This window comes from Syngnathus scovelli, chromosome 10 (genome assembly GCF_024217435.2).
Source record: "Syngnathus scovelli strain Florida chromosome 10, RoL_Ssco_1.2, whole genome shotgun sequence".
Lineage (NCBI taxonomy): Eukaryota > Metazoa > Chordata > Actinopteri > Syngnathiformes > Syngnathidae > Syngnathus > Syngnathus scovelli.
In genome coordinates, this window is record NC_090856.1 from 16,218,816 (window position 1) to 16,241,605 (window position 22,790).

General features: G+C 47.0%; 2 long non-coding RNA genes across 2 annotated transcripts; both read right to left on the reverse strand.

The window, feature by feature from the left end:
* Positions 1-3,255, reverse strand: LOC137840675 (uncharacterized). Its single transcript, XR_011087562.1, has 3 exons — positions 3,176-3,255; positions 328-357; positions 1-119 (listed from the first exon to the last, which is right to left on the reverse strand). It is a non-coding gene; the product is annotated as an uncharacterized lncRNA (long non-coding RNA).
* Positions 3,256-17,828: 14,573 nt separating this feature from the next.
* On the reverse strand, positions 17,829-21,495 carry LOC137840700 (uncharacterized). Its single transcript, XR_011087614.1, has 2 exons — positions 21,206-21,495; positions 17,829-21,128 (listed from the first exon to the last, which is right to left on the reverse strand). It is a non-coding gene; the product is annotated as an uncharacterized lncRNA (long non-coding RNA).
* Between the last annotated feature and the right edge of the window lie 1,295 nt (positions 21,496-22,790).

Consider the following 22,790-nt stretch of genomic DNA (forward strand, 5'->3'; position numbering starts at 1 on the left):
TGTTGATAATCGTCGTGTTTGGATCCGTTGTCTCGCTCAAGGCCATTGCGCCCACAGATTTGAATTTTGGCCAGAGTTCAGCCTATTGACGTCATTTCCGCGGTGTAATACCCGCATATCTGAAACGGCAAAGTTAAGAGTAGAGTTAAATAAAGTTTTTAATCAACGCAATAATTTACAAACGTTGACCAGTCGAAATAATCGTCGAAATTTGGCGTCTGTGGCTGGAAGCAGACGCCGAGTTCGACGTTCCTCCCAAATGCCACACTGCCTCGCTTTTCAGGCCAACAAAAAAACATATTTTTCAAAACAATGAGTTGTAATTACCTTGTACGCTCTAGACGGTCAAGTTGCAAGCTGAAAACAAAAATATTTGTCTTGTTAGTCGTCGTGTTACTAACCGCTGTGTCTTGTTTGCCAGCATTGCCGCTTTCCTACTTCCTGTTGCAAGCCACGCCCACGGATTATAATTTTGCCATGAGTTCCGCCTATTGACGTCATGTCCGCGTCGCATGACTGCGACGTAATATTATCTAAAACTGTTTGTGCGGCATGTTGTTGTTCTGTGCGGTATTGTGTTATTCTGTGCGGCGTCGTGTTGTTCTGTGCGGCGTAGTGTTGTTCAGTGCGGCGTCGTGTTGTTCAGTGCGGCATGTTGTTGTTCAGTGCGGCATGTTGTTGTTCAGTGCGGCATGGTGTTGTTCAGTGCGGCATGGTGTTGTTCAGTGTGGCATGGTGTTGTTCAGTGCGGCATGGTGTTGTTCAGTGCGGCATGGTGTTGTTCAGTGCGGGATGGTGTTGTTCAGTGCGGCATGGTGTTGTTCAGTGCGGCATGGTGTTGTTCAGTGCGGCATGGTGTTGTTCAGTGCGGCATGGTGTTGTTCAGTGCGGCATGGTGTTGTTCAGTGCGGCATGGTGTTGTTCAGTGCGGGATGGTGTTGTTCAGTGCGGCATGGTGTTCAGTGCGGCATAATGTTGTTCAGTGCGGCATAATGTTGTTCAGTGCGGCATGGTGTTGTTCAGTGCGGCATAATGTTGTTCAGTGCGGCATAATGTTGTTCAGTGCGGTATAATGTTGTTCAGTGCTGCATGGTGTTGTTCAGTGCTGCATGGTGTTGTTCAGTGCGGGATGGTGTTGTTCAGTGCGGCATGGTGTTGTTCAGTGCGGCATGGTGTTGTTCAGTGCGGCATGGTGTTGTTCAGTGCGGCATGGTGTTGTTCAGTGCGGCATGGTGTTGTTCAGTGCGGCATGGTGTTGTTCAGTGCGGCATGGTGTTGTTCAGTGCGGCATGGTGTTGTTCAGTGCGGCATGGTGTAGTTCAGTGCGGCATGGTGTTGTTCAGTGCGGGATGGTGTTGTTCAGTGCGGCATGGTGTTGTTCAGTGCGGCATGGTGTTGTTCAGTACGACATGATGTTGTTCAGTGCGGCATAATGTTGTTCAGTGCGGCATAATGTTGTTCAGTGCGGCATGGTGTTGTTTAGTGCGGGATGGTGTTGTTCAGTGCGGCATGGTGTTGTTCAGTGCGGCATGGTGTTGTTCAGTGCGGCATGGTGTTGTTTAGTGCGGCATGGTGTTGTTCAGTGCGGCATGGTGTTGTTCAGTGCGGCATGGTGTTGTTCAGTGCGGGATGGTGTTGTTCAGTGCGGCATGGTGTTCAGTGCGGCATAATGTTGTTCAGTGCGGCATAATGTTGTTCAGTGCGGCATGGTGTTGTTCAGTGCGGCATAATGTTGTTCAGTGCGGCATAATGTTGTTCAGTGCGGTATATTGTTGTTCAGTGGGGCATAATGTTGTTCAGTGCGGCATGGTGTAGTTCAGTGCGGCATGGTGTAGTTCAGTGCGGCATGGTGTTGTTCAGTGCGGAATGGTGTTGTTCAGTGCGGGATGGTGTTGTTCAGTGCGGGATGGTGTTGTTCAGTGCGGGATGGTGTTGTTCAGTGCGGGATGGTGTTGTTCAGTTTGGCATGGTGTTGTTCAGTGCGGCATGGTGTTGTTCAGTGCGGCATGGTGTTGTTCAGTGCGGGATGGTGTTGTTCAGTGCGGGATGGTGTTGTTCAGTGCGGGATGGTGTTGTTCAGTGCGGGATGGTGTTGTTCAGTGCGGGATGGTGTTGTTCAGTGCGGCATGGTGTTGTTCGGCATGGTGTTGTTCAGTGCGGCATGGTGTTGTTCAGTGCGGCATGGTGTTGTTCAGTGCGGCATGGTGTTGTTCAGTGCGGGATGGTGTTCAGTGCGGGATGGTGTTGTTCAGTGCGGGATGGTGTTGTTCAGTGCGGCATGGTGTTGTTCAGTGCGGCATGGTGTTGTTCAGTGCGGCATAATGTTGTTTAGTGCGGCATAGTGTTGTTCAGTGCGGCATGGTGTTGTTCAGTGCGGCATGGTGTTGTTCAGTGCGGCATGGTGTTGTTCAGTGCGGCATGGTGTTGTTCAGTGCGGCATGGTGTTGTTCAGTGCGGCATGGTGTTGTTCAGTGCGGCATGGTGTTGTTCAGTGCGGCGTCGTGTTGTTCAGTGCAGCATGGTGTTGTTCAGTGCGGAATGGTGTTGTTCAGTGCGGCATGGTGTTGTTCAGTGCGGCATGGTGTTAAGTGCGGCATGGTGTTGTTCAGTGCGGCATGGTGTTGTTCAGTGCGGCATGGTGTTGTTCAGTGCGGCATGGTGTTGTTCAGTGCGGCATGGTGTTGTTCAGTGCGGCATGGTGTTGTTCAGTGCGGCATGGTGTTGTTCAGTGCGGCATGGTGTTTTTCAGTGCGGCATAATGTTGTTCAGTGCGGCATAATGTTGTTCAGTGCGGCATAATGTTGTTCAGTGCGGCATAATGTTGTTCAGTGCGGCATAATGTTGTTCAGTGCGGGATGGTGTTGTTCAGTGCGGCATGGTGTTGTTCAGTGCGGCATGGTGTTGTTCAGTGCGGCATGGTGTTGTTCAGTGCGGCATGGTGTTGTTCAGTGCGGCATGGTGTTGTTCAGTGCGGGATGGTGTTGTTCAGTGCGGGATGGTGTTGTTCAGTGCGGCATGGTGTTCAGTGCGGCATAATGTTGTTCAGTGCGGCATGGTGTTGTTCAGTGCGGCATGGTGTTGTTCAGTGCGGCATAATGTTGTTCAGTGCGGCATAATGTTGTTCAGTGCGGCACCTAGCACCTAGAAGGTAAATAAATAGGAAGGAAGGACTCACCGGTGACGTCGTCGCCCACGTCCAAGCGTTGTACTTTGTATTTTCATCCTTCTGACAGTGGAAAACATATAGCCAACAAACACCGTGGAACCTAAACGAATGAAAGAAAACTATCATTTGGCCACAACCAACATTCACAGATACAACACAATGTGACGTGCGGTGTTGAGGTTAAAGGTTGAGTGAAGGGCCCTCGTTTTAAACTACTTTTTTGAAAAGTAGTGGGAACAAGTAAGACGTATTTAATTTATTTATTGGGAAGTAGTAAGACTTATTAAATTTATTTAATCTACTTTTCTTCCCAGGCAAAATTTGACGTGCTGCAATTCCAAATTTCCAAAGTGAATGAAGGAATGAAATCCTTTAAATTATGATTTTGTATAAATACTAGGCATAAACACAAAATCTACGGCACAAAATGGGCAGACTTTACTTGTTTGAAAAGGACTGGTTACAAGACAGACTTTTTTAATTTATTTAATGGGAAGAAGACTTATTTAGTTTAATTGATCTATTTTTGTTCCTTGGCAAAATTCGATTTGCTGCAATTCCAAATTTCCAAAGTGAATGAAGGAATGAAGTCGTTTAAATTATGATTTTGTATAAATACTAGGCATAGACACAAAATCTACGGCACAAAACGGGCAGACTTTACTTGTTTGAAGAGGACTGGTTGCAAGACAGACTTTTCTGATTTATTTAATGGGAAGAAGACTTATTTAGTTTATTTAATCTCTTTTTGTTGCCTGGCAAAATTGGATTTGCTGAAATTGTATTTTGCCAAATCTTGACTTGAGACCTGATAGGAAGTATTAAACGCTCAGTTAAATCGATACAAGTTGGTAATAAGAGCGAGTAATGTTGGTTGAAGCGATGAATGAAGGTTAAAAGCAATTTAAATTATGACTTTGTATAAATACTAGATATTAACAGAACATCTACTGTGCAAAATGGGCAGAGTTTACTTGTTTGAGAAGGAGTGGCTTATTTAAGTCTAAGATTTATTTAATCTGTTTGTTCCCAGGCAAAATTGGATGTGATGCAATTCCAAATTTCACCACATGATGGTGCCAAATTTTGACTTCATAGGACATATTCAACACTTAACTATTATGTTCAAGGTAATCAGATTTGTTTATTATTCTAATGGCCTTTTCAAAACTATTCTGGATTACTACTTTGGATCTATTCTACATTACTTGGCAACAACATACTCTGTAACAGATTAGGCAGTATAATCACATATGTTAACTTGAGAGTGCCCACACTCAATCTACTTATCGTGATGTGTTAAATCAATTACTGTTAGACATTATTATTCTGATAATCTACCAAATCTTTGAATTGAAGAATTTGTGATTTAATTAATAGCTTGTTGTTATGTTCAGGGTAATCAGACTTGTATATAATTCTAATGGCCTTCTTTTGAAAACTATTCTGAATTACAACTTTGGATCTTATATTACTTTGCAACAATATACTCGGTGACAGATTAGGCAGTATAATCACATATGTTAACTTCAGTGCCCACACTGTATTTATTTATGGTTATTTGTTAAATCAAGTACTGTTAGACATGAAATAGGAAGTGTTTAACATAAATGTTATGGCTACTCACCGTTGTAGCTCGCTCCTGGTCAATGATACGAGCCTCTTCTTGCAGTGGAAAACTTGCAGCCAACAAACACCGTGGAACCTAAAGGAATGAAATTAAACATTAACATTTCGCCTGGACCAATATCCACACGTACAACGCAACGCGGCTACACTTCTGCTAGCGCCTCAGCTACACGTTGCTATTACAAACGTAAATCTCTTTAAACACAATGAGTGTTACGTACCGTGTACGCTGTAGACGGTCCAGTTGCAAGCAGAAAATAAAGATATTTCTGTTGATATTCGTCGTTGCTCAGTGGCTCACGGCCATCGCGCCAACAGATTTGAATTTTGGTGGAAGTTCAGCCAATTACGTCATATCCGCGGCACATGACTGCAACGTAACACCCGCTTATCTGAAACGGCAGTTAAAAGTAATGTTACATCAAGTTTTCTTTTTTAATCAACGCAATCATTTACAACCGTTGACCAGAAAGAATCGTCGAAATTCGACGTTCCCCCCAAACGCCACACTCACTCGCTTTTCAGGGCAACAAAAGTACTTCTTTTTAAAAACGATGAGTTGTACTTACCGTGTACGCTCTGGACGGTCCAGTTGCAAGCAGAAAATAAAAATATTTCTCTCGTTAGTCGTATGTTACCATCCGCTGTGTCTTTGTCAACATCGCCATTTTCCTACTTCCTGTTGCGAGCCACGCCCACGGATTTAAATTCTGGCGGAAGAGCCCGCCCATTGGCGTCGTTTTCGCGTATAGCAAATCCGATTGGTTGGGAAGGGGGCGCGGTTATGCAGCCGAGGGGTCCTGTGATCGGTGGGATGTAAAGTAGGCGTCGACGTCACGTCCGCGTCACGTGACCACGACGTGGCAGACGTCATATAGCAACCGCTGTTTTGTTTAGTAGACTTACAGTTGTTATGCATTGACATAATGGCGCACACTCCAAATAGATTTAAATAAATTAAATAATTCTTCTGCCCACTCCCTTTTAAACAAGTTAACTCTCCCCGCGGATTTGAATTCCTGGACTATGAACACTACGGCACTGGTCAAGAGGGCACAGAAGCGCTTGTACTTCCTGCGGAGGATGAGGAGAGCCCACCTGCCCCCACCCATCATGAGGACGTTCTACAGGAGCACCATAGAGAGCATTCTGACAAGCTGACTCTCTGTGTGGTGTGGAGGCTGCACCGCCTCCGATTGGAAGAACGTGAGGAGAGTGGTGAGGACAGCAGAGAGGTTCATAGGGGCTCCTCTTCCCTCCATTCAGGACATTTCATCTCAGCGCTGCATGTCCCGTCCCCGTAACATCATCAATGACCCATCACACCCCCACCATGGACTGTTCTCCCTGCTGCCCTCTGGGAAGAGGTTTCGCACAATCCGCTGCAGGTCCACCAGGTTCTGCAACAGCTTTTTCCCTGCTGTCATCAGACTGTTGAACACTAGAACTGTTGAGCTCTAAACTGAACTCTGCATCACACATTCACAGAACTGTACTTTATGACACTACGGACCTCTATCTTGCACTATCTCGCACTACCAACTTTACTGAACTTGTGTAAACCCTTTAAATAGAAGTTTAATACATGGTTTAGCATTCCTCTGCACACTCTTGAATACTGTTTTGCCTACTTGCACTATTGCATAATTAGCACTGCAAGTTTGTCTAAGTCATGTCAGGTCAGCTGTCTGGAGAGAGAGAGAAGTCAGGACCTGCGGGCGGAGCACCACCGTGCCACCGCCGCCATGACGGAACTCAAAAGCAAACTCCATGAGGAGAAGCAGAAAGAGTTAGCCGTTACCAGGGAGACATTACTGCGGCAGCATGAAATGGAGCTGATGAGAGTGATCAAAATCAAAGATGGAGAGATCCAGCGACTGAATGCCTTGGTCCTCAGCCTGAGGGACGGCTCCATGGACAAGGTGATCCGCTCAATCCGTGTCTGACTATCCGCACGCCACGTCGGGCTCCGATGCGGCCGCTACCGTATTGTGTAGCTTGTCCCCAGTAAGCGTCGCGGCGCTCCGTTGCGGTCTCAACGGCCCGATGTGGCGCAATGTCTGCTCAGGTGAGGAGCGGGGGCGCTTTGCTGGCGGAAGTGGAGGAGACGCGGCGGTGTCGGGAGACCGAGCGGTGTCGCCTCCACCAGGAGCGCGGAAGAAGCCCTGGCAGCGGCCCAGCAGGCCTGGCAGTCCCGAGCGGCCGAGCTCCGATCGGCTCATCACCAGCATCGGGAGGAGCTGAGCCGAACCAAGAGGGACTGCGAGAGGGAGATCCACCGACTGGTAGGACTGATCAGATGCGCGGTGCGTGGCTATGTTCCCAATTTCGTTGTATACCTGCAGTGCAATGACACCTAAGGCATTCTATTCTATTCTATTTCACAAGAAGAAAACGTCCGGTTGCTCGCTTCGCTTTTGTCACAGCAATGGTGTTCTAGTCGATTCAAGATAAAAATTGGCCGGTTGCTCTCTTTGTTTTTGTCACAATTCTGGCAAATGAGTTTGCCCGCCTGCCTGAGCGCTCCCCGTTTGTACATCCAGATGGATGAGATCAAGCTGAAAGACAGAGCGGTTAGTGTTTTGGATAAAGCCCTGGGGCCGGCCACGTCCACCGCCTTCAGCTGCAGACTCAGGCTGCCGAGCAGCAGATCGCTGCCCTGAGGGATTCCCAAAGGGCGGGCCTAAACTACCCTGGAAGTGGGGTCAACGGCGCTACTAGCAATCCTCTTCATAGCGTAAGCCACCTCATCACACACTTGCAGTACGCATGACTTAGTTCGTTGCTGGAGGAAGGTAGCACAAAAACAGTTTTGAACTTTGAACGAGTGGTTGTGTGTGTGTGTTGCGGGGCGTTTTCAGTCTCAGGAGGATCAGGACACGCGAAGGTTTCATCTGAAAATCGCTGAGCTCAGCGCAGTCATCAGGAAACTGGAGGATCGAAACGCCCTGCTTTCTGAAGAGCGCAATGAACTGGTAATTTATTGACGGCACGCTTGAAGGTTTGCGCTACGTTTGATGCGCGCCATCCAGCGAGGCACCCATTGCGCTTGCTTATTAGTTGAGCGGCGCGGCGAGTCGGTTGCCTGGTAGATGTCTTTTATTGGGAGCCAAAGCCACGATTCCGTTCAAACCGATGCAAAAGGAATGGATACGTTCTGGCCCGCGTGTTGTGCGTCTTTCGCATCCCGCACTTCATGCTTGCAGCTTAAGCGACTGAGAGAAACAGAAAGCCAGTTTCTGCCACTCCTGTACAAAAACAAACGCCTGAGCAGGAAGAATGAAGAACTCTCACTGGTGCTGTGTCGCCTTGAAAACAAAGTGCGCTTTGTCACCCAGGAGAACGAGGAGATGGCAAGCTTGGTAAGTCGACGCGGACAACGGCGGCGTGCCAACAGAGTCCACTGCATTTGTGTTCCACAGACAAGGCCTAGTTCGCTCAATGACCTGGAGCGCGGTTGCGGCCAGCAGGACGGTGAAATGGAGTTCCTTCAAGTTGTGGAGCAGCGGCACATCATCGACGACTTGTCCAAGGTCTTCAGGCAGGTGACTCGGTGCACGTACGGCAGCGCCGCGCTCGCTCGCTGTCGCCAGGAAACCTTTTCCGTCCAAAGCTTGGCCGGCGGCCGCCATCCAAAAGATTGGCCCCTTAAATTCCGACCTTTCAAGCAGGAGCATTGTGCGCACGCGTTTGAACACGCTTTAGACTTGTTTTGCCGTTTTCAGCAGCTCAAAGCTCCCGTTTTGTCAGCGCCTTTGCCACTCGCTGTGCGCTGAAAACGACGGACTCGCCCGGCTGCTCAGCCCGTCAACCATGAGCCGCGAGCGCGACGTCATTGTCCGTAGGCAGCTAGTGGCAAAATGCACCCTGTTAGAGTTGCGCTCGCTCCAACTTATTTTGCAAGAACCACACGGGAGACAAGTAAGTTCTTTTGGACACCTGCAGGTGGAGAGTCCATCCGTTGTACGAATGAAGTCTGACTCTCGGCTCCTGCACGAGCATTTTTATTAAGAGAAACAGGGTGGGTGTAAGAGTGGATTGAATAGAGAAAGCCCTTGACCTCTAGTCAAAACATAGCAAGGGATGTTTTACGACTTTGTGTAGGAAGGGATAAGCGATAGGGATAAATAAGGGATAAATAATATTATTTATTACAGGTTGCAGTCAAAGTCAAAGCAACATAATCATACGATAAAGATAATCTGGAAAACCCTGACACACCCTGTAGTTGTCACTTTTGGAAAAGACGAGCGTCCCTCCAATCATCGCCGGTGACGGGTTTTTCAGGCTCTGGAGACAGGAGCTCATGTCAGAAATGTCATCGTGAGTCGCGTTTGTTTCTGCGCCGGAGCCGTTCGTTCCCTTTGCATCCAAAGAATCTCAAAGGCGGATTATTTGTGTCGACAGGAGAGAGATTTGCTGCTACGATACCGACGTCGAGAATCTCTGAGGAGGAACAAAGCTTGAGGTCCTGCAAGGTGAGTCTGTTTGTTTGCGGCTGCTTGGTGTTGCGCAAGATGAAATGGCCTTTTTCTCGCTATCGTTCCTCTCGTCGATTCATCGTGAGGTGTCGCTTCAGTTTGTTCAGAGAGATGTTTGCTTCCGCGCCCGCAGGTCATCGAAACATTTTACGGCTACGACGAAGACGTGTTGGTGGACTCGGACGGATCGTCCTTGTCTTTTCACACCGACAGAACCCCCGACACGGAACCCGAAGAGGTAGCCCGCCATTTCTGCCAGCGTATTGGCGCCAAACATTCCTCTTCAGCCTGGAATCGGACTCGTCTTTGCGTCGCGGGTGCTTTGTCGCCGGTCTGACTGATTCTGGTACTAGTGCTGTGTTGCATTGGTGTGTGCATGAGGAGGCGGAGCTTCGCTACCGCCAGCTGACGCAAGAATATCAAGCGCTGCAACGAGCCTACGCTCTGCTAGCCCAGACCAGCGGAGGGGACTACGACGCCGAGAAGGAGATCAAGGTGGCGCCCCTTCCCGCAACCCCCGGCCGGGTCGCAGCCTCCCCGTTCTCACCCAGCCTCGGGTGTTCTCTGGTCTGAAAGGAGGAGGAGGACCCTCCCTCCTCCTCCTTTCAGACCAGAGAAAAGCTGATGATAGTGTCAAACGCACCTCTTTCAATAAGGTGCCCCCGGCTTCCCGGTAACGGGTTTGTCTTAGCCGGGTTCGGAGATTCGTCCGTAATCTAACCACCCGAGTTAAATTAACTCCACCGGAATCAATCTAATTTCTGTACGACGCCAATCCCTCTCAAGTCACCCTAAGCTCGAGCCGAGTAACTCAATTCGAGGCAAGACTTCGAAGTGACCGCATCGTATTGATGGCTCCCCGCTAATCAAAGTCAAAGTCAAAGTCAAAGTCAAAGTCAGCTTTATTGTCAATTTCTCCACATGCCAAAGACACACAAAGAAACCGAAATTTCGTTCCCCCCTATCCCACGGTGACAAGACATGGCTCACAACAGACAAACAAGTAAACAAGTATAACAAAAGCGTGCTGAATAAATAATGAATAAATAACACAACAATAAATAAATAAAGAAATAAAGAAATAGGAGGAGCAGAAAAAAAAGGAGCAAGTGCGTGTACAGCAGACATTCCCGAAAATAGCGCAACAGTGCCGCACGCTACGCAGAAGGGGGTAGCGAGTTCAGGGCCCTAACAGCCTGGAGAAAGAAGCTGTTGGCGAGTCTGGTGGTGCGGGAGCGCAGGCTCCTGTACCTCTTCCCAGAGGGCAGAAGGTCAAACAAAGAGTGAGCCGGGTGACTCACATCTCTGGCAATCGAGGTTGCCTTGCGGGCGACATGGGAGGTGTAAATGTCCTTCAGGGAGGGTAGCGAAGCACCAATAATCTTACCAGCCGTATTCACTATGCGCTGCAGGGCCTTCAAGTTCTGTTCAGTGCAGTTACCACCCCAGACAGCGATGCAACTGGTGAGGACGCTCTCAATGGTGCCACGGTAAAATGTAGACAGGACTGCCTGAGGAGCACATGCACGCCTGAGCTTCCGCAGGAAGTACAAGCGGCGCTGAGCTTTCTTTGCCAGTGACGAGGTGTTTTCGGACCAGGAGAGGTCCTCACTGATGTGCACCCCCAGGAACTTGGTGCAGCTCACCCTCTCCACCACAGCACCATCAATGATCAGCGGCAGGTGTGTTGTGTGACCCTTCCGGAAGTCAACAATCATTTCCTTGGTCTTATTGACGTTCAGCAGGAGGTTGTTGTCCCTGCACCACGTGGTCAGAAGGTCAACTTCTGACCTGTACCGAGTCTCGTCGCCCTTCGTGATGAGACCCACCAGAGTCGTGTCGTCAGCAAACTTCACTATGCGGTTGTCGCTGTAGGTCGCAGTGCAGTCATGCGTCAGCAGGGTGAAGAGCAATGGACTGAGCACGCAGCCCTGGGGGGCTCCCGTGCTCAGCGTGATGCTGGCGGAGATTTTGTCGCCAACACGCACCACCTGAGGCCTCTGACAGAGGAAGTCCAGTATCCAGTTGCAGAGGGAGGTACTGAGGCCCAGCTCGTCGAGTTTGCAGATGAGTCGCTGCGGCACAATGGTGTTGAAGGCAGAGCTGAAGTCGACAAACAGCAACCTCACATATGAGTACTGTCTCTCCAGGTGGGTGAGGGCCGAGTGGAGGGCAGAGCAGATGGCATCCTCAGAGGACCGCTTGGCACGGTACGCAAACTGGAAAGGGTCAATGGTGGGGGGGAGAACGGACTTGATGTGCTCCATGACCAGCCGCTCAAAGCACTTCATGATGATGGGCGTCAGTGCTACAGGGCGGTAGTCATTGAAGCAGGATGGTGCAGGTTTCTTTGGCACAGGAACGATGGTGGCAGCCTTGAAACACGAGGGGACGATGGCCTGCTGCAGGGAAACGTTAAAGATGTCCGTGAAGACACCCGACAGCTCCCCAGCACAGTCCTTCAGCGCTCGACCCGGGATGTTGTCAGGGCCCGCCGCCTTACGGGTGTCAATAGCGGCAAGCGCCCTCCTCACACCGTCGGCAGAGAGGCGCAGGGGCTGCTCGTGTGGGGGGGGAGTGGACTTCAGTGGGCAAGTGCTGTTCTGGGCGTCGAAGCGAGCAAAGAAGCGGTTCAGATCGTTCAGCAGACGGACGTCGCCCTCACAGCTCCTCGGCGCGGGCTTGTAGTCCGTGATGGTCTGAATGCCCCGCCAAAGGCTACGTGCGTCCTTGCTGTCCTTGAAGTGGGTGGAGACCTTGCACGAGAATGCCTTCTTCGCTTCTTTGATGCCTCGGGACAGGTCGGCCCTCGCTGTCCTCAAGCCAGCCTCATCCCCCGCTCTGAAAGCCTTGTCCCTGGCCCTCAACAGTCTGAGGACAGCCCCCGTCAGCCACGGCTTCCAGTTCGCGCGAGTGACGACGGATTTCGAGCAAGTCACATCATCGATGCACTTTGTGATGTAAGAGGTAACAGAGTCAGTATACTCCTCTATGTCCGTCCAATCGTTGTAGGTGGCTGCCTGCTTAAATAAGTCCCAGTCAGTGGTGTCGAAGCAGTCACGAAGTGCATCGGAGGCACCCTCAGGCCACACTCGAACCTGCCTCCGAACCGTTTGAAGTTCTTATTATGTTACGGATATTTTTAGATGTCTTTGTTAAGACCTCAGGGATTCGTTTGTATAGCGCGCCCTAGCACTAGTTTTGCCGAAGTAAATGTTGATATGGGTCCGTTCTACTTGGTCGCTCAAGCAGCGAGCCGACCAACTTGTTTATTCGAAAGAGAATCGAATTAATAAAAGTGTGACAATAATAGCATTTAAGGAGAAAATTAATGCACTTTACGTTATTAATTCTAACTTTTTATATGTAGATCTAGCACTTAACTGTCGGCGTGCTTCACCCCACTTGATTGCTTTAAAAAGAATAACAACTTTCTTAAAACGAATAAAAATGTCTTACTCTATTTAGATTTGCCCAGTAATTAATTTGGAAGGCAAGTCTATTTTTCGATCGTGTCCTGTTTAACTTTTGACGCGGCCCGACAAAATTAAGAACTGGGCCGCGCCCGACGGACAATCGAAATACTTTTATCCTTCACCAACTCAAATGATCTATTTTAACCATCGTCGTTATTTTATTTAGAGGAAGTAAATTTTCAAACGAATTCACTTTTGACGAAATTCACTCTTCCCTTAAATATCTACGAAAGTTATTTAATTCTCTAACATGTTCGGAGTTACTTTTTACGCGGCCCGTCAAAAGGGGAAACGGGCCTGCGCCCTTCAAATAATTAAATTACTTTCAGTTCTACACCAAACCGATAATCCGATTCAAACACTTCCGTTAATTTATTCAGACGAAGCAAACTTTCAAACGGATTGAAATTCACTCGTGTCTCAAATAACTACGAAAGTTATTCAATTCTCTAAAATTGTCTGATGTTACTTTTATTTATTACGGTCCTATGTTATACCATAATAACCCCCCGCACATTAATCAAATTGTCAAATCAACCCCGAACCATCGATTGTACATTCAGTACAAATCAGCGCACAACAAAGTAGATGAATATACACAACACATTTATTGAAGAAACATGAAATAGAATTACAAATCTTAATCACTCCAGAAACCGAACAATTTCACCCACTGATACCCGTGTTAATAAAATCATTCAATCCCAGAACAATTCGATTGCAAAACACAGTTCATGAAAGAGGGAATCAATTTTTAGCCAAGCAAAGAAATCAAGAAGTAAAAATCACATTTGTGCTTCTCCAAACAATTTATGTCACGCCACTATTCTCATAGTGACGGGTCCCTTGATCGAATTGACTAACAATATTGCTTTAAGCTGTTACAGAATACATTTTTAGCCAAGCAAAGAAATCAAAAAGTAAAAATCACATTTGTGCGTCCATGCGTGACTCACAATCCGACACCGTGTTCCTGTTTTATTTCTATTTTAACTTGCTTAGCTTATTTTGGCCCCTTTTTTGGTCTCATGTTTTGGTCTGGCGCCATCTTTTGGACAAATTTGGAATTTCAGCTCTGCCAATTTATTCCTGTGAACAATCCATATTTTACCATTTGCACCATCTCTTCCCCCCATGTTACTTGACAGTAGAAATGGGTCACTATCAAAGCAGAGTAGCAGATCTGGAGTCAGCGCTGAAGCAACAAGGACAGGTAAGCTTATCAATGAGCACACCTTTTTCTCAGACAAAATAGCTACATTCTTCAGTCACTCATTCGTCTGGCATTACTGGACCAACCCCCTATGAACGTGGCTGGGAAAATGTGGAGAAAAGCAAATGTCATTTTCCAGTCAACCAAAGAATTTGTGGATGAAAATGACACAACATTCCAAAGCTGTCCACGCGTTTGTCTCTTCTAGAATGTCAAGTGGGTGGAGGAGAAGCAGCTGCTGCGTCAGAGCAATCAGCAGTTGGCCGAAAAGGTGACGGAAAGAAAGGCGCTGGGCGGAGTCGCTTGGCGTCACACCCGTCCGGAAGCCCCGCAGATGAGGTCTGACTGTCTTTTCAGGTCAGGCGGATGGAGGCGGAAGAAGCGCGTCTGAAAGAGCACATCCAGGATATCCGAGACCAAAACGAACTGCTTGAGTTCCGCATCCTGGAGCTGGAGGTGGGAAGACTCGCACAAGCGTGTTGAGGCCAGAGATGTGACGGACGGACGGACGGACGGATGCATGCCTCTGCCTTTCAGGAGAGGGAGTGGCGCTCCTCCGTCTTGAAGTTTCTGCAAGTCCGTTTCCCAGACGGCCTCAGCCCTTTGCAGATCTACTGCGAGGCCGACGGCGTGAGCGTACGTAAGGCGTCCCTCGCAACCCTAACCTTAACCTGAGGTCCCAGAACACCTTACATTGCTCCTTGCGCCTTTCCCCAGGACATCCTCATCAGTGATCTGATGAAGAAGCTGGACATCCTGGGCGATAACGCCGTAAGTGTATGTCGAACTCCTTATGTTCGCACTCCACGAGACTCGGCGGCTCAAATGTGACTTTTGGAAGGCTTTGCGCTGAAAGAACCTTGTTGACGCTGTGCCTTTGGGCTCTTGCAGAATCTCACCAACGAGGAGCAGGTGGTCGTGATTCACGCCAGGACCCTTCCCACCCTAGCCGAGAAGGTAACGCGCACGTCCACGCACGCTCTCGCATTCTGCTTATGTGACAGCAGCCTTTCCTCAGTGGTTAGAATACATCAAAGTGACCAAGTCAGCACTTCAACAGAAGATGTTGGACATTGAAAGTGAGAAGGTAGACAGACACGCGACATCAGCCAAGGGGAACTCGGGGCAATGTGCCCCAACAATTCTGACCTTGAGCTGTGCTAGGATATGTTCTGCAACCAGAAGGGCTACCTGGATGAAGAGTTGGACTTCAGGAAGCGTTCCATGGACCAGGCTCATAAGGTAAGCCGCCCTCAAATCTCCCGCCGGACTACTGATGGACGAGGATTGCGGCCCAGAGGATCATGGAGCTGGAGGCCATGTTGTACGAGGCGCTACCGCAGCGGGACTGCCCCGCCACGGACGGCGAAAAAGCCAGCCACGCTGGCGTGAATGACGTGCTGACGGCGGATCAGAGACAAGAGCTTAGGAGCGCCGTGGACCAATGGAAGCGAGCCCTGATGTGGGAGTTGAGGGAGCGCGACGCTTGCATCCTCCAAGAGAGAATGGATCTGCTGCACAGCGCGCAACAGGTAAGGGCCCAAAGCCAGCCCGGCACTTACTTGCACGCTTACTGGCTTTTGAAGGCTACTTTCCATTTGTCCGTCCTAGAGGAACAAAGAGCTGAAAGAATTCATCGAAGCTCAGAAGAGACAAATCAAACAATTGGAGGAGAAGTTTCTGTTTCTCTTTCTAGTCTTCTCCTTGGCCTTCATTCTGTGGCCCTAACACCAGCTGGTGAGTGAGCTCCAGCGGCACCGCACTCGACACCTCCGATACACTGCCAGCCGGTCTCAGACGTTGGCAGACGCTCCGATGCCGACGTATACCCCCCGCCACGGTGACAGAGGCACCGCGTCACACCGGCGCTCATCCAATCAGAAGGCAGGAAAGGCAAATTCACATGCAGGGCACTCTTGAACCAGAAGAGAGCGCCACAAAAAACGGTTGTTGCCCCAAACGCGCACTAAAAAGGGTCAGAATAACAAGAGTCCCACCGGCCAGCCGGGGCCACCCGTCCATCCATTTCTTCAGGGGGGGAAAAAATTGGAGTCACCGGTGAGTACATTTTGCATTTAGCTCTGCTTTTCTGCTTCTGTCTTCAAGTGTGTGGCATCCTGCGACCAAAGATTCAGCCAACCCCAAAGCGGTTGACCTCAACGTCCCACCACCATTCCTACCAGAGCAGGTGACGTGATGCTTTGGACATCCTTCCGTCTCAGATGCCCAAAAGTACTCTTTGCCACATCTGCGGCAATACGGTGTCTTTTCAAAGGTGCAAATAAATCCAGCGTGGGCGGAACACGCACGTCTTCGGTTTTTCCCGCTTTGTTTGTGTGACAGCTGTTGTGAAAATGTTACACAAATAAAGTTGTATAGTACAGGTTTGGCCAAGCCGCAACTCCCGAACCGCATGCGGCTCTTTTATGTTCATATCAACATTTGTGTGTGTGTGTGTAGGTGTGTGTGTGTGGGGGGGGGGGGGGGGGGGGGGTTGTGCGTGTTGGCTTCACTTGAGTTCAATTTAGTATTTTCGTCAAAAGCGCATGTGGTGAAATTCCACAAAGTAGGATGGGCAAACACATTCCAGTAAACTATTAGTGTCAATTGGGCTCTCGAAATGGCAGGGAAAAGATGCACAGCAAAACGAAAATATGTAGATGAACACAGGACGTTTTTATCAGAGTGGGAAAGTTTCTATTTTTTGTTGAACGTGATGGCAAACCATTCTGCCTGATACGTCAGACCTCAGCGCATTTCAAAGATTCAAATCTTCAGCGCCATGCACTTCAGCTCACTCCATGCTAACATTGATCAGGCGTCGAACCCGCAACATCATGCTTAAGAGGTGGACATGCTAACCAGTGCGCCATTATGTCAACGCATAACAACTGTAAGAACTTCCGCCGGAATTCAAATCCGCGGGGAGAGTTAACTTGTTTAAAAGGGAGTGGGCAGAAGAATTATTTAATTTATTTAAATCTATTTGGAGTGTGCGCCATTATGTCAATGCATAACAACTGTAAGTCTACTAAACAAAACAGCGGTTGCTATATGACGTCTGCCACGTCGTGGTCACGTGACGCGGACGTGACGTCGACGCCTACTTTACATCCCACCGATCACAGGACCCCTCGGCTGCATAACCGCGCCCCCTTCCCAACCAATCGGATTTGCTATACGCGAAAACGACGCCAATGGGCGGGCTCTTCCGCCAGAATTTAAATCCGTGGGCGTGGCTCGCAACAGGAAGTAGGAAAATGGCGATGTTGACAAAGACACAGCGGATGGTAACATACGACTAACGAGAGAAATATTTTTATTTTCTGCTTGCAACTGGACCGTCCAGAGCGTACACGGTAAGTACAACTCATCGTTTTTAAAAAGAAGTACTTTTGTTGCCCTGAAAAGCGAGTGAGTGTGGCGTTTGGGGGGAACGTCGAATTTCGACGATTCTTTCTGGTCAACGGTTGTAAATGATAGCATTGATTAAAAAAGAAAACTTGATGTAACTCTACTTTTAACTGCCGTTTCAGATAAGCGGGTATTACGTCGCAGTCATGTGCCGCGGATATGACGTAATTGGCTGAACTTCCACCAAAATTCAAATCTGTTGGCGCGATGGCCGTGAGCCACTGAGCAACGACGAATATCAACAGAAATATCTTTATTTTCTGCTTGCAACTGGACCGTCTACAGCGTACACGGTAAGTAACACTCATTGTGTTTAAAGAGATTTACGTTTGTAATAGCAACGTGTAGCTGAGGCGCTAGCAGAAGTGTAGCCGCGTTGCGTTGTACGTGTTGTTAGAGATTTGCTCACTCCAACTTATTTTGCAAGAACCAAACAGAAGACAAGCAAGTTCTTTTAGACACCTGCAGGTGGAGAGTCCATTCGTCGCTGTCTGAACAGCGATTATCGAATGAAGTCTGAAAGGTCTCCTTCCTGCAAGGGCATATTTATTAGGAGGAACAGAGTGGGGGTATGAGTGGGCTGAATAGAAAGCCCTTGTCCTCTAGTCTAAACATCTCAGGGGATGTTTTACGATCTTGTGATAAGGAGGACAAGGTAAGGTATTTATTACCTGTTGCATTCCAACATAATCCTATGATAAAGATAACCTGGAAAACCCTAACATCTCCCTCCTGTTTTATCATATGATTATGCTACCCCAAACAACAAAGACAAGTAAGAAAAAAACACATATATATGTATAATGAAGAAAGAAGAATAGGAAAAATAAAAACAACAAACAATGATAGCAACACTTTCCAGTGAAGATGAGGCATTACCTTAATACCCCAGATCAAACTTATTGTGTAAGCGAAAAACCTGCTGGCCAGATGTTATTAGCAGGAAAATTCTTACACGGTCCCTTTGCCTTAAGGCGACCAGAATGCTATCAATAAAAACAAAAAGAAAAACAAAGAAACAGTACATCAGCGTATCCATTACTTGCGAAGCATATTTGATGGTCAAATCAACAAGTTTCCGTAATACATGCTCAACAGAACAGCATCTACGCAATCCACGTCTCATTATCATTATCACATCTGTCACGTCTAAGAAGTTGTATATGTGCTCGCATTTTCGTCAGCTGCTGATGTTCTAGTCTGTAGGTGAGGTCTGTCACACACACTGGCGCACACACTCGTGTCCAGTTGGCAGGCAGCATCGGACAACTCTCGTGACCACAAAACCATGATCCGTACTGAACAGGCACGTGCACTCATAGGATGCAGGTGAGGCAGTGCCTCTGAACTTCTGAATGAAGTAGGTCCCGTCCGATGGTGCAGCCATGTTGGTAGTAGAGCCCTTACACCTTGAAAATGGCTCTCTCATCCTGGCACACAGCGGTGATGTCCAAAGCTCCCATCCAGTTTCCTCCTGGAGAGCAGTCATCGTTAATGCATTTGTGGATCCTGCAACCTTGGGTGCAACATGTGTAGTCAGCAAGACTTGGAATGGTCCCTCCCGTCGTGGCTGGCCCAGTTCCTTCCTTTAATGACCTCGATGTAGACCCAGTCTCCTGGATTGATGGGGTTGTCGACCTGTGAGGAGGAAAGATCAAGCGGCAGTAAATTTGTCTTTGACACAGTTTGAGCGTCCTGATCATATAATCTGCCAAGGACTGCTCTTCATCTGTTGTTTGCAACTCTCGTAGTCAATTGTAGTGCCCATTTAACTGGCAAATAGGAATGTTTGCGGGAAGAGTTTGAACACTTCCTAATGATTCCCTTTAACCAAAAACTATTTATGACAGGGGCGTTCCCATTTATTGCCTCCTGGTTTAAAAGAGATTGTCTTACCCATGCCTTCTTTCTCCTCACACGCTCGCATCCACACAGGGTGTGAGCACACACACACACACACGCACACGCACCCACGCAGACAAAGAGATTCTAATCCATCTCTCATGTAGCTTCTCTTGATAGAATCTCCTATCGGTAACTGTATAGCAGACGTTTTAGCATATAATCCCATACTCTGCTCTCTCACTTCTACTTTTCCATGTCGGTGCAGTCGTAGGTGGCCCCTATTGCAGTCATTGTCTTGTTAACTGTTGCCTTGTGACTCCTATGCATGATTGTGTGAATGTCAAAAATTGAACGTACCTAACTTTCTGACCATCCAACCTCCACTGTGGTGCAAAAAACTTACTATTGTATTGAGTAGGTACATTGAGCAACCTAGCTTCCTCCTGACTGCCAAATGTCCTGTTCTAAAATTTATAGAACTCGACCTCTACGTCTTAAGCTTGATGAGCCAAAATATAAGATCTTGCTCTTGTTTCCTACCGTTTTAGCCTATTTGTTTTATCCAAATCCGTTCAATCTCTGATCATAATCTGTAGCCCTACGTATTTTTCAAATTTTTATTTATTTATTTATCAAATCTCCTCAGTTCTGTCAAACTCAGTGCACAATGAACCTCCCTTCCACTTTGAACCAAGCTTCACCAAATTTGGGAACGCCGTAGCAAGGAGTGCGATTTGGTTGTCAGACACTCCAAGTCCATATCTTTTTGCCGCACTTCACCCTATCAAGTTGGTGTTCTTTTGTTGTTGCTTCAGAGCGACCCCATCCATCACTCTTGAATGAGTCCATTGTTCAAATGAGTCAATTTTCATCATTGTGAGTTCCTCCGCTTTTCACTGTCTTTTCCGTCCCCGAGGATGTTGTATTTCCTCCGGAGTGTACTTGTCCTCCTCCAAGCACAACAGCAGTCTTTTCTTGTCCTTCGCCAAAGGTCAAAGGTGCTTCAGAGCCAGGCACCATTTTGTGGTTGTTCACGGCTGCAGGCGAAGTCTTGGATTGGGTTTCAGGGGCCCTGACACTGAGAATGACAGGCTGGTTTGAACACTTGTAAGACTATTTCCAAATGTAGCTGCTTCCATCAATTTGCTGGTAACATTTATTTACCAAACTTCAAATTCTCCTAATAACAGCGGTCTCGTTTTTATATCGTAAATCCTGCAACTCATCCTATTTTTGAGCTACATTTTATCTATAGTTCCAATTTAATCGGACAGTATGTTGTCTTCAGTATCATTATTGAAAATCAACTCATCGAGGTCTGCTTTCCACATCAAGCCCTGATCTGTATGTCTTGACCTCTCACATGTTATTGTCATGCTTGCTCAAAAATGTGACTTAGAGTATGGTGCTGTGAATTCTCAATCTCCCCAATGAAATTGGATCCCACCTCGTAGTTCTTATCTTTCCCATGTTCCTGTTAGCCTGCAATTGTCCAAATCAAAAATGTTTTCTTTTAACTGTCTTTCTTTTGAACCTCTAAATCTCTCGTGTTGCTAAACTATCTACACCAGAACAAAAAATTTACCACAATATAACACCAAATGTATTCGAAAATTCATTGTCATAAAGTGTTGTATTATTACTATCTTCCACTATCTGTCCTAGTCCTACTCACTCCCCCCCTTCTGAGGCTTGGCAACGCCCATGCCTCACACCTTGACAAACTTTTTGGGAGAATGCGTTCTTTACTACATACGATTCCATCATCATTTAATTTGACTTTCTTTCCAAAACGCTTCTCAATTTCTCAGTTCACACATCTTCTACATGTGTTACTGGTTCTCCAGTTTTTTTTCTAGTTAATTATCAATCCAAAAGCTACGTGTTTCTTTCTAACATTCAACCTGCTCAAAATCACTCTTTCATCAAAGTCGCTCTACTAATTTTCTATAGTAGTCGCCAACAACTTCAACCATTCAACCTGTAATTTCTTTTCATTCAGGCTATCATTCATCAATGTTCATTTGCATCTCACACGCAGTCTCCAAAAAGGAGTCTTTCTATCACATTGGTCCCAATTCATCCAAGCTCACCACACAACATTCATATATCATTTCCAACTTAGGTTTCCTGGTAGAGCAATCCACCAATTCAAAAAAGACTTAACTAAAACAACCAACTGGCAAATTAATCTGATTTTTTCCTTTGTTTTTAAATTTGAAGAACTCAATCTCTCAGATTTAGCTTGCATTTAGAATTTTGTATAATCTTATAACACAATCAATCAATTATTCCTATTAAATGTAGCATTGCAAAATCTTAAATTCACAATTTAGCTTCTTCCAATTCCTGAAAGCATGTTCCGTTGTTTTGTTAACTCCGAATTTCTCATGAGGGCTTGACACTAACATGCACTAGTGTGGATTAGTTTCTGCTCGCAAACAGATTTCTCTCTTTTTCCTCTCATTTTTATCTTTCAAAATCATTTCTGTTCTGCGGTGCAAATTGGATAGACCACAGTCTAGCAAAATTTTTTTATACTAAAACTTTAGCCAATGTTCATCATTTTAACATATACGCACACACATGCACAGCTCTCGCATGCAAAAGGTAGTTCCCAGCAACAATGATTCGTCACAGGCTGGCCATTTCCTGTGGTCGATCATGAGCTGGTCCCTCCCATGCACACGAGGACAGCACATTCTAATTTTATTTATCTTCTAGAAGCAAGTTGCATTCCTTTACCACTTGATTTGCATATTTTAACTTCAGTGTAACACAATTTGAGCTCTAGTCATTTGTAATTTGGGCATACAAACAGCATTGTCATACTTCTTGGATGGACAGGATTTCTAATAATCTAAAAAAAATTCTAATAATCTGACAATGACATGTTTTGCTGTCATATGGGCATCTATTCTTTCTTTCTCTGTATGAGCATAAGCGGTCAAAGAGGAGGAAGCTTGTCATGCTAAAAATTTGGCTTTTTCTCTGCTCCTTCCTCCACCCTTTGATTGATATTGTTTTGCAAAACGACACTCTCGTGCGAAGTGTCCTCGTCCCCCACAGTTCAGAATCTCGTGGGGGTTTTGAATTATATGGCGGCCTGCGACCTTGTTGGTATCTAACTCTTCCTCTGCCCCTTTGGGAACTTTGGAAGAAGATCGTTGTATCTTCATTTAGATCATTATCATCATCTAGATGAAATACATCAGAACTTTTGCCTTTCTCAATCCCTTTATCAGCGTCTCCGGGCCACTGCATGTTTTTTGTAAACCAAGCAGTGTCCGCTTCCACGAAGTGTTTCCTCACCCAACTGCCCATTTCAGGGCGGAAATTAGTGAGGAGCGCATTTTTAAGCTGTTGTTGATAAGCACTCTCAGCTGTATCATTGAATGGGATGCCACTATGCACCCTGAATTCTTTGTCAAATTTCCTTGTACTCCATACATTTTCTTCCACTTCAGCATGCATTGCATACAATTAAGAAATCTACTTGCCATGAACTTCTCGTTTTAAAGAAGAGCAGAGCAAGAGATTTACCGTTCTTATTTCCCATCTTAATT